General features: G+C 43.7%; 1 protein-coding gene across 1 annotated transcript in view; it reads right to left on the bottom strand.

Annotated features, from left to right (window-relative positions):
- HTR4 (5-hydroxytryptamine receptor 4) overlaps positions 1–12,338 on the bottom strand; it is a 361,553-nt gene that overhangs the window by 210,782 nt on the left and 138,433 nt on the right. The window contains exons 4-5 of the mRNA XM_082382756.1: positions 11,110–11,828; positions 926–11,070 (exon numbers count right to left, since the gene is read on the bottom strand). The gene's annotated coding sequence lies outside the window, so the exon portion shown is untranslated. The remainder of the gene's footprint in view (positions 1–925; positions 11,071–11,109; positions 11,829–12,338) is intronic.

A 12,338-nucleotide genomic window follows, 5' to 3' on the forward strand; every position in this document is an offset into this window, starting at 1 on the left:
TGCCCACACACTCACGGTCACTTAACACACGCAGCCAGGTATACACTCCGGGTATGCATATCTTGTCTCACTCACACACACACACACACACACACACACACAGAGTTAGACAGAGTACACTCTCTCCGTTACACATCCAGGACCATCCATACCGTCCACACATGTACCCTGTCTCTCTCTCTCTCTCTCACACACACACACACACACACACACACACACACACACACACACACACACAGAGTTAGACAGAGTACACTCTCTCCGTTACACATCCAGGACCATCCATACCGTCCACACATGTACCCTGTCTCTCTGTCTCTCTCACACACACACACACACACACACACACACACACACACACACGGTTATATACGCACAGCCTATGTTGTTTCTCTCTCTCACACACACACCCTTTACACACACTACCTCACAGAGCCAGCGAACACACAAGCAGTTTCACAAGTACTTACGTATACAAGTGTAGGGCACTAGCCCCAACCCTAGTGGTCCCACGCAGGAGGCATGTCCTACACGACCAGCCAGCCCACCTACAGCCTGAGCCGCCACGCAGCCCATCCCTGAGGTAAAGCCGGGTCCCATAAGTCCAGAGCCCCCAGCGCGTCGCCGTCGCGCCGCCCCGCCCCCGCCGCGTCCCCGCAAACACGTGGGCTCGCAGGGTCGTGACCCCTGCGCCCTCGCCGCACCTACCCTCCGCCTGAGGCGAGGGAGCGAGGCGCCCTGGCGGACCGGACCCGCCACCCCTCGCCGCGGAGCCGAGCTTCTGCCGCCGCGCTCCCAGCCGCTGCCTGCGCCCTCCCCGCCGCCCCCTCGGGTGCGGGCTTCAGCCCCCGCGCTGGGAGGCTGGCGAGCGCGAGGCGCGGGCCCGCCCGGGGCTGCGGGCGGAGGGACCCCAGCGCAGGCTCACCTGGGCGGGCCGAGCATCGTCCTCCTCCCGGCCGGCCGAGACTGGCTCCGCAGGCTCAGCAGCCCCCAGCCCGCGTGGTCCTCGCGGCCGCCCCCTGCGGACGCCGGGGGTGGCTGTGGCGCGGCCGGGCGCGCAAGGCAGTGGGCGCAGGGGTGACGGAGGGACCTCACCCCTCGGGGCGGGCCAGCGGGGCGCCTTCCCCGGGGAGCGCTGCCCAACAGAGGAAGCTAGCCCTGGGCTCACTGCTGGCTCCTGGGTAACCCTGGGCAAGTTGGTTAACCTCTCTAAGTACCCATTCCTCTACTGAAAGATAATAAACGTGAAAACGGAAAGTGCCTGTGGTGTCCGTGCTAAGGGAAATCTACAGCCTACTTCCTTGTCATGCCTCTGACTCTGCCTGGGCACAGTTAGTTTGGGAGCAGGATTCAGAGTGACATCCGTAGTCCCTTAGATACAAGGCTTCCAGGTTTTCCAGGGTCAGTGTTTCAATCGACTGGTCTTCCTAAGTGATCCTGCCAATACTTGTTTTGCTTCCCCCATCTGCAGGAAGCCTATTCTCCCAGCTTTTTCCACTTGTGACCTTGATTATGTGGTTAGACGAAAGCCCAGACCCACTGCTCCCATCTGTAAAACGGGGACCATAAACTCCCAGTTGTGTTGAGACTCACCAAAGCTCCTGCCTGTGTGTCACTAGTGCGTTGTAATATCTGTGAAGAACTGTGAAAGAATGAAAAACATTTTTCCTCAATACATCTTTCCAAGGCCTCAGATTCCAGGGACAAAACAATTCAGGAGTTAGGCCATTTGGGGAAGGGAAGAGGAAAGAAGTCTTCCTTTGATGAGACAGGTGAGGGGCCAAAGGTCCTATAGGTAGGATAATTCACCCCCTCCAGGACCACAGAGTCTCCGTGGAAGCCTAACAAACAGAGGAGCTGTGACAGTAATTAACCTGCAAAAGTAGATAAATCTTTCCAGACAATCTTAAAAATTATTAACTTACAATTGTGAGCACAACCCAAGTGAACCGGAAATTTAAATTGACCAACGTATTCATGCCAGAAACCTCTGAGCTGGTCCCTTTCTCAGATTCTCTCTGTTGATATTCCTGCCTTTCTCTTCCTCCTTCTTTTGCCAACCTGGTGTGTCTTCCTCATGGTCTGTGTTTCTTCCCCATCTTACTTGTACACTTTTTCTCTCTTCTATCTCTCTCTTCCCATCTCAGTCTCTCCCCACCCTAGGTATCTCTTCTTTACCTTCTTTGTGCCCTGTCTCTGTCTCAACACTCCTCACTCTCAGCCATTCCCACCCATTTTTTCTCTCCCTGGATTGTATATGTCTTGAATCTTTATTGATCTTATATCCCCATTCAAATTTGAAAGTGGAAAAGTTGTCAGTTATTTCTCTAAAGATCCAAAATTAAATTTACCACTATGCCACTTCCCTAAACCAAATATTCCTGATGAATGACACCATTATCCTCACCCTCCTGGGAGTGCAAAGCCTGAATCATCTCTGACAACTCTACCTCTCTTCCCCTTCTCCCCAGTCTCCACTCAACCTCTTCCCATTTCCTAGGGAGTCTCTCCCAACTCTTCCACAGGCAGCTGTTCTTTCCTCCCTATTCCCATCGGACTGAATCAGATGTGATTAAGTTAAGGATCTTGAGATGAGAGATTATCCTGGTTGCACAGGTGGGCCTTTAGAAGGGTCCTTGAAAGTAGAAGTGATGGGCATGAGAGGAGGTCAAGAGTGGTGCAGTGTGAGAAGGACTTGAGCAGCTGTTGCTGGCCTTCAAGGAAGAAGAAAGGTCCCAAGCCAAGGAATACAGAAGCTGAGGTGGGGGCAAGGAAACAGATTCTCCTCTAGAGTCTCCAGAAAGGAAGGCAGCCTTGAACACACCTTGATTTTAGTGCCATAAGACTCACGTCAGACCTCTGCTCTAGAGAGCTGTACAATAACGAATTTGGGTTGTTTTAAGCCACTAAGTAATTTGTTGCACCAGGAATAGGTAACTAATACAATGCCTCTCTTTTACTTTTGGAGGTACACACGAATGCCTTGTCTTATTATTAACAGCAATCCAAGGTAGCCCCTCTTTTCAGCCATCTTGGTATACCCAAACCTTGTGTTTCAAGCAATCTGCTCCCTGAACACTTGCTTTTCTTTTCTTCTCTGTACCAGTGCTCACAATGTCCTCTCCAGAGGGCCCTCCTCCAGATGCTGCGTGTCCTACCTCTCTTCAACGCTCATGGATTCCATGGAGCTGTTCGTGATCTCTCCCTTCCTTGATTCTCCAGAACTTTGTATTTTTCAAGGTATATTCCATTTCAGTTGGTGCTTTCTAATGGGAGAGAAGGGAACGAAAGAGAAGAATGGACTTTACATGCACAGGTTGAAACTACTCCAGGTTCTCTGTTCCCACAATGCTGTTTTCCTCTCTCTACTGCAGCAGATACCACCACACTGTGTGACTGTGAGTTATTTAAAGGTCTGCTTGGACACTGGATAGTGAGTGCCTCCAAGGTGGACAACAGGTCTTACCTCCCTTTCTACATCCCAGCCCCGAGATCCATGCCAGATACACAGTAGGGATTCAATAACCATTTCTTGAATGAATGGATGAAGAGAGCAAGTGCAATGTCTGGTTGTGTTGAACAGACAGGGCTATTAATAATTTTTTCTTGTACCGTCTGGCTCTATTTAATTGGGCTGGTCAATTGAAGCACCTCAGTTAATGCAATGAGGTTTTAAATGGGACTGCTTTGATTCATAGCTTAAATCACAGACTTTTCTTTCCTTTTCTTTGTTTTATGTTTGTTTCTGTTTTTGTTTTGCTTTTGCTGAAGAAGACTCCCACAATAAACGTTCCTTTTTATCCGCTTCATTTAAAAGGGGCTACTATTATAAGTAAAATGATTATAATCATGCAAACTCTTTGGCCCAACAATTCTACTACTTAAAATGTATCATAAGGATAATAAGCCTATGTCTACAGAGGTTTATCTAAGAGCATGTTCAATGCAGGATCTTTTATAAGAGTGAATAATTGGAAATAGCCCAAATGTAATGGGGGATTATCTAAATATATTATCTCTACCATGAGATACCATTCAGTTATCAAACATTGTTTTGTCAACTGATATTTATTATATAGAAAGATGTTTATGAATTTTTTATATTCTTTTTTATGTTTATCTTTATTTTCTAACTACCATATAATAAGCCTATATTTAAAACTTAGGTTTAATTGTTTTTTTAAAATAGCTTTACCTCCAAAAGGAAAATTGTATAAAACTTTGATATTTTTCCAAATTCCAAGAAAATTCATCTACAGATGAGATTTAATTCTCTGACTATGACAAAAGAAGGGGAAAATCACAAAAGGCTTGAAATATAACTCATTCCATTAATTCATTCAGTCTAGGAACATTATTGTACCATCTCAATTAAGGCCTTCAACAGCAAGCAACAGAAAAGAACTCTAGATAACTTAAGGGAAATTATTGGAATGTTATTTAGGGACATACAGAATTGCTGAGATACTGGAAGCCCAGCTTGGAGAATCAGGTACCAGGAAGAGTCCCAGAGAACCAAAAAGCAGAAAGTGAAGCACCTGGTTCACAAAGGAGCTCCATCAGGACCATGTGCCATCCCTCCTGATATGGCGAATGGCCTCTACCAGTTCTCCATCCTTGGGTCACTCAACCAAGTCCAAAGTCACTGGAGAACACACCAGACAGGCTGAAGTTAGCTTTGTATCTCCTCCTTCCCCTGTTCTGAATCAGAGAGTGAGGAAGGAAAGATCTAGTCCTTTCACCAAGACTACACACAGTAGGGGAGATTTTACTTCCCCAGTAAATTTGGGGTGCTGTTAGGAAGGCAAAATGGAAGCTGACAGCCTGAAAATAATAAGTGGCCACTACGAGCCCCTGAGATGTGCCAGGCATCAGGCTGTTCTGCCTTCCAGGCCGAGTTTCCCTGCCAGGAAGCCTCTGGTACAAATAGCTCAGTGGAGCTACCAGGCCAGAAACACCATTCAGAGGAGATTAAGAAAGCTTTGATTCTATTATTTCATTTATAAACTTGAAAATGTTAAGGTTTCTATTGTTAATTTCTTCTAGTCTGCAGAAGAAAGATACTATTTTTTCTCTTCTGGTTGTCCACACTGCTCAACTGGTACAAATGTCCTGTTACGTATTTACTGCAGAGCAGCCTGCCGTGGACTGAAGCACCTTATCAGCAACACACCATGGGGGTTATCTTAGAAGTTTCAAAGCTTGTTTTAAGTTGATTTGACTCTGGGTGCCTTAGCTGCAAGATGGAGGGATGTGTATGAGAGAGAGAGAGAGAGAAAAAGAGAGAGAGGGAGAGAGGGAGAGAGAGAGAAAGAAAGTAGGCGGAGACAAAGAGGAAGGAACAAAGAAGATGGAAATCAAATTCCAAATCCAAACTACTGAAATAAATCAATACTTCTCTTGAACTCACAAACTTGAAGTCTGCATACCTTCCATCCACTAAGAGCTGCTAAAAATTTAAACAGTTGGACAAAGAGTTTTAATGCAGCTGCAAAAGAACGGAAACCAAACTGTGAAAACCTTTCCTATAATGAAGCCAGAGTGGCTGGCTTCATTTCAATAAACACCACAGAATAAATAAGACCCTAGAACAAGACACTGTGGCATCCCTGGGCACATGTCATTCACATGATCCATTCACTGGAGTCCTCAGCTTACCTTGTAGACCAGCGGTCCCCAACCTTTTTGGCACCAGGGACCGGTTTCGTGGAAGACAATTTTTCCATGGTCGGGATGGCCGGGGGGAATGGTTCAGGCGGTAATGCGAGTGATGGGCAGCGGCAGATGAAGCTTCGCTCCCTTGCCGCTCACCTCCTGCCGTGCGTTCCGGTTCCTGACAGGCCGCGGACTGGTACCAGTCTGCGGCCTGGGGGTTGGGGACCCCTGTTGTAGACAATCGTTCTATGTCAGGAAACAACTTCTAACAAAACCTCCTCTAAATAAAGTTGAAAATGGAGAAACATTTGCAATTTGTTGTTTGTAAGAATCAAATTTCCCACAGAGGGTCGTGTTTATTCTTACTTTGCTACACATCCTGGAGTGTTTGATTATCTCCCACTCCCCCAAACCCAAATCAGACCTGATGAGCGAGGCTTTTTGCTCAGACTCCTCAGTTCAGCCTCCAGGGAGCTTTTGTCCTGAACTCTGCTACCTCTTCTACCCCAGCTCACACACTCTGCTCTCCCATTGAGTTCTAGCCATCCTGGGCTATAGGTTTTTAGTCATGCGCGGCTCTCTGGCCTCAGGACCTTTGCATTTACTGTTTCATAAACCTGAAATGCTTCTCCTCTGGTTTGGCCTAAGTATCTCTTTTACAGAGAGGATTCCCCTTGACCAGCTATCCCCCATCCCATTAGTTTTTGTTCTAGCACTCCGTTTATGTCACCTACAGTCCTCATCTCGCTCTAATCTCATCTCGTAACTAACTCATTGATGTATTTTTTTTTACTTGCTTACTCTCTGCCTCTCCAGTAAAACATAAGCTACTAGAGGTAAGAGACTCTGAACTTCAGGAAGAGCCTGGCTTAGAGTGGATACTCCTTGGTAAGAGCTGAATGGACAGAAATATGAACGGACAGTTGGATTTGCATTTGTGCTTTCCAGTGGGTCAGAGTTGCCCAAGAACCAAGGGCCCTTGGAGGCCAAAGGAACTCACAACCCTGTGAATGAAAGGATGATCATGCACTTTTGTGAGAGGATGTGGCTTTGGGAGATACAGACTCGTGTGCAGGAGGGATTGTGAAATGGAACAGGTGGCTCAGATGCTGTGACATTATGTCTGCAACTGAAAAGTGGATGAGGATCCAGAGAAGGAGGAGAGAAGCTTCAGGTTGCCTCTGGCCAGGAAAGAGCTGTCCAGAAGTCAGTCTATTCCAAAGGGGATTAACAGTATTGAGCAAGAGAGTATGAGAGCACAAGAATTCAAAGATAGGCTCTTTTTAGTAACTTGCTATGTGGCAAAGTCTGTATGAACCTGCTTTGAACACTGAACAGCCGGCTGCCTGAATTAGCAGAGAATAGAGGCAAATAAAGGGCAGCCAAGCACAGTTATCACTGTCCAGATAAGAGGCTCCTGGCCCTTTTTTGTGCTTTGCTGTTCTTTGTCCTCTAGTCATCCTGATATTGTTGGGTTTAATCTATTTATGTTTGAAAAGCCCGTTAACTAATCCATGTTTTATTATCAATAAAAATCAAATAAATGAATATTTAGTCTATTGGGAAGGAAAACGGGAAAATAAAATCTTCCAAGAACAGCCAAGTCACAAGAAAAACATCATGAGTGTGATCTGCCAGGTAAAACTCTGGCACAACTGAAACTGTACAACATATTTTAAAATTTGTACATAGTAAAAATTAACTGTATTTTTTGGTGTGCAGTTCTGTGAGTTTTAACAGATGTATAGAGTTATGTAATAAATGAAATAAAATAAATCTGAAATAAAATAAATGAAATAAAATAAATCACCACCACATTCAGGATATGGCAAAACTAATTTTAACATGGACCAGGGTATTTGGGGATATTCTATTTAGTGGGATATTTTTGACTAGCTTTGCCTAATATGAACAAGTCTCTTCTGCCTCCACACTGCCCATCCTCCCCTGCCTTACATCAGTTTGTCCCATTCATAAATTTGGAAGCTTTTTCCCTGTAACTAGAAGATGGGGCTCTAATGAGGGCAGAAGCTACAGTGGGAAGAAGAGAAAAGTTGGGGATATTGAGTGGCCTCTCACTGGTTTAAGCTGTAGCGAGAAGGGATTAGAAGCAGAAACCAATAGGACCCTTCAGGAAGGATTTGTGAGAGGCTCAGCACAAGTCAATACTCTGTGTTCAGGGCCCAACTAATGAAGCAGAGCTCAGACCCAGGGAGGAAGCCCGTCCTTGCACCTGGAGAGGCAGGTCATTCAGAGCCAGACTCCTTGGCACAGACACCAACAGTCCCATGAAGGGCAGAGGCAGCAGTGACCTGTCACCAAGAAGCACTGAAGGCAACAGAGGTGGTCAGAGCAAAGAGGGACAAGGTGAGTATGGCTGACATCTTTGGATTCCAGGTACATGTGTAGAATCCCTTTGGGGTCTCCCACAGATAATAAGGGGGCACTTACAATAGGATGGTTAGTGGATGATTTGAGCTATCTATCATTTTATGTTTAAAGAAGGGCAACCTGGGTAGCTAGGGGGTTGGCAAATATCTGTCCCACAAAAGTTTTACTAGTTTTCTCTGTGGCAGACCCTGTGCTCAACCATGGGGATATGATGAATAAGATAAGAGGATGGATCCCTCTTTTCAAAGCACCCAGAGCCAATTACAGGAGATAGGGTTGGACACAGATCATTTCAACACATTGTAAAAGTTAATAAGGTAGCACAAGTGGTAAATGGAGCTCGTGGTATGTATTATTGTTATTATTTTATTATTACATAACAAACATTTATTGAGTGCATATGATTTGCTAATCACATCGCTAAAAAAGGTTAAGGAACTTGGTATTGAAATGACATGACATGGCTAGAAAGGGTCAGAGTCAAGGTTAGAATTCAGGCTGTCTGACTTTAAAGACTTTGCTGAGAGTAACCATGAAATAAAAATCATAACAATAATAATAACAATATATAAGCAACATTAATGGTTGATGATATTATATGTATTGGGCGCTTAACTATCTCATACTATTTCAAGAGCTATTATGCAGAGAGACACAATAAAATCGGGCTGGATTTTTCATGCATGAGAAAGCGAAACAGGGGCCAGGATATTTTGGAGAAACAATTCAGCTTGGTGTAAGACTGTCTCAACATTTGGAGCCGTCTAGCACTGTAGGTATCAAAGCACAGGCTGGGTGCCATCTGCCAGGAATGCTGAAGCAAGAACCCCTGTTCCAGGTGCGAGGTCCAACATCACCTCTGCTACTCTCCCAGCTCACTGATTCTCTCATGCTGAAATTTGAAAAGCTCAGTCTCTTTTGCCAGCTCCTTCTCTGGCTAACACTTAAATGTCAAAGCCCTTCCTCTTCTTTTACTCTCTATAGGCCCCTATACTATTTCATCCACTGTGCTTGCTTTATCATTTGTACGCTAACAGGTCCCAAATTTTACACTCTAGCCCAGAATTCTTTTCAGAGCTTCAGACCTACATCTTGGATATAAGATATCCAGGCTGCTGGTCTTGGGAGCACTTGGTCTAATTTGGCCTAGATGACCATGGAAAAGACCTCTCTACGGAAAAACACAAAAAGAGGTGAATCAGTTTAAACAGGATCTTAGAAAACTTATAGAAATGGTAAAGGTGTTTGGTGGTGTTTAAAAACAGAAAGACTGGGGGACTTCCCTGGCAGTCCAGTGGTTAAGACTCCACGCTTCCACTGCAGGGGGCACGGGTTTGATCCCGGGTCGGGGAACTGAGATCCCGCGTGCCGTGCGGTGTGGCCAAATAACAACAACAGCAACAACAACAAAACTAGAAGGATTTTAACTTGAGTGGCACAGACTTGCTTCTTTGACCACCTAGCATGCCATTTGGATGTTCAAGGACAGTATTTATAATATTATAATGATTTAAATGTTATTTTCTGTTTTAAGCTTCTAGAATCAGCCTAGGGACATTTAAGAAGACTTAACTAGGATGGTGAGAACGTATATTTCTCAATCTCAACATTATATAAATAAAGGTAAAACTGGCAAAGTTTGAGAGGTAAAAGTGAGAAGGTGTGGTAAATGGTTAAACGTGTGGTAAATGTCCTTATCATACAACGTGGGAGTCAAGAGATGTCCATCCCTGTGATTAATGGAATAAGAAATGAAGGTTTAATTGTGCTATTTAAAGTTGTAGAGGTGACCAGAGAAGGAATTGAGAATATGATATTGGGTGGTCAATAAACAACCACAAATGAAGAAATAAAAAATGTCCTTCTCTGGGCAGTGAGGTGTAGGATACAATATCATGAAATACTCCAGCCAACTCTGTCATTCTAGGCAGAGCCCATCTGTGGGTAAAAACAGTGCATGAGGAGGATGAGCCAGAGGATCTCTGAGAAATGGAATGAAAGTCTGATGATGTTATCATCAGCTGGATCAAACTGTACCTGAAGCCATAGATAAACCTTGAATTATTTAGTTCTGTAAAGCAATATATTTCCTGCTTGCCTACACAGTATTCTTCATCTACTTCTATGGGTAATAAAACCCCAATTTTATTCAGTGGTGCACTGATCCCAAATAAATGACTACATTCTCAAACTCCCAGAACTTGGCTGAGCTCTGGCCAATGAAATTTAAACAGATGTTCTGTATGGAACTTCCAGGAAGACTCCTTCAAGTTTCTTGATATGGCTAGAGCATGCCATCTTTCTTTTGCTCCTTACTCTTTCCTGTTGTGTGGATGAAGGAGCTCCAGAAGCAAGCATTTTGAAACCCTGAAAATGGAAGCCATGAGGAAGTGGGGAAATTAGAGCCCAGGTCCCTGATGAATGTGGAGCTTACATAGCAAAGATTGACTGCATATCTTCAGGCATCTTTTTACCCAAGAAAATAAATGATAAAGTGCTTAAGCTACTATTAATTTGTATTTTCTATTATAATCAGTAAACCTATTCCTAACCAATACAGCTGATGTTTCTGTAATTTGCAAAATTGAACAGTCCTGACAGATGAACTCAAACGAAAAATTCTCTTCTCTGGAGACAACTGATTCTTGGATAGTTGAAAAATTAGACAGATGACTATCTCTTTTCCTATAAGCACTGCATTATTTGATTTTTTAAAACTTTGATGTAAAAAATAAAATATGAATACAATATAATAAGTCACAGAGAGGCCACAGAGTAAGATGTAAAACACCAAAATACATGATTTAGGGGAGCTCTAGGGCTACCACACATGAAGATTAATGTTATACAGAATGCAGGATAATTCTCCATCTAAGAGAAATTTTAAATTATGGAAGAAATCACTAGAAAGAACTGTGTACATGTATATACACACATACAAACATATTCAAACAGGTCTCATAGACTATTAAATGATATGTAAAAATATTCACAAAATAATATGAAGAGAAAAAAGTGGAATGCCTAACAGCACATTTAATAGCATCCTACTTGTAGAAATGCCTGCGGTACAGGACTAAAAATCTATGAGGAATTTCCTGAGGAATTTCCCCAAATATTAGCAGTGGATGTCTCTGGGTGGCAGAATCATAGCTCATGCTTACTTTTTTGACTTATACTTTTCAGCATTTGTCAAATTTTCTACATATCTTACTTGATGATCAGAAAAAAAGCAATATACTTTTTTCCAAATGTGTTTAAAATATTTTTTAATTGAAAAGAGTCCTGAGCATTTATAACACAGCTATTTTGGAACACCAGCTGGCATCAGCTGTGTTGAGGGAAACTAGAGCAGGGGATATGACCACACCTGGGCTCAGAGTGATGGGAAATGAAGCAGCCTGGCCCCAAAGGCTAACTGGGCTGTCCTCACATTCGTGCCGAGGGCCACACTCTCAGGGCTAAGAGCAGCAGGTGTAGCCTGAGAGTGCATTCCACATACTCTAAACAGACATGAACACAGGAACACAGCAACTCACCTCCATGAATGGGCAGCTAGCCCCAGGCAGCCAGGTTTTACTGTGGCTTCTTTCATCCTCTCTCCAGGGATGGACCCGGGAAAGTGGAGTCGGGTAAAAAGAGGAGCACGTGACAGGGGCATGAAGTGGCACACACTCAGGGCTGGTGTCCTTCTGCACACATAGGTGATAAAGCCTGGCTTTGTGTGTTTTACAGCTTCCAGTATCTTTCTGATCCAGAAGGCAGCCTGGGTCATAAAGTACCTTGAGGAAAGAAAAGGAAAGAAGGTACAAAGTTGATATAGATAGCTCTTGTTGGCGCCAGTAATTACAACAAACTCCAGATTAAGAACACAAAGTCAAAGAGGCAACTTTTTTTTCTTTTTAAAAAATTTTTATTTTATATTGGAGTATAGTTGATTTACAATGTTGTGTTGTTTGTGTTGTATTAATGTTTGCTGTACAATGTTCAGGTGTACAGCAAAGTGATTCAGTTAAACATATACATATATCCACTCTTTTTCAAATTCTTTTTCCATTTAGGTTATTACAGAATATTGAGTAGAGCTTTCTGTGCTATACAGTAGGTCCTTGTTGGTTATCTATTTTATATATAATAAAATGTATATGAAGAGGCACCTTTGAAATGAATTAGCCAATTGACTTTTAAACACAAAGCAAAATCATCATGGTTTTAGGGAGAAAATGAAACGCTGTAAACGTCTACTAAGTCTGGGAAGAGCTATTTGCGACGTGTGTGAACACATGTACGAG

Source organism: Balaenoptera borealis, assembly GCF_965194805.1.
Source record: "Balaenoptera borealis genome assembly, chromosome: 2".
In the NCBI taxonomy this organism is placed as follows: Eukaryota; Metazoa; Chordata; class Mammalia; order Artiodactyla; family Balaenopteridae; genus Balaenoptera; species Balaenoptera borealis.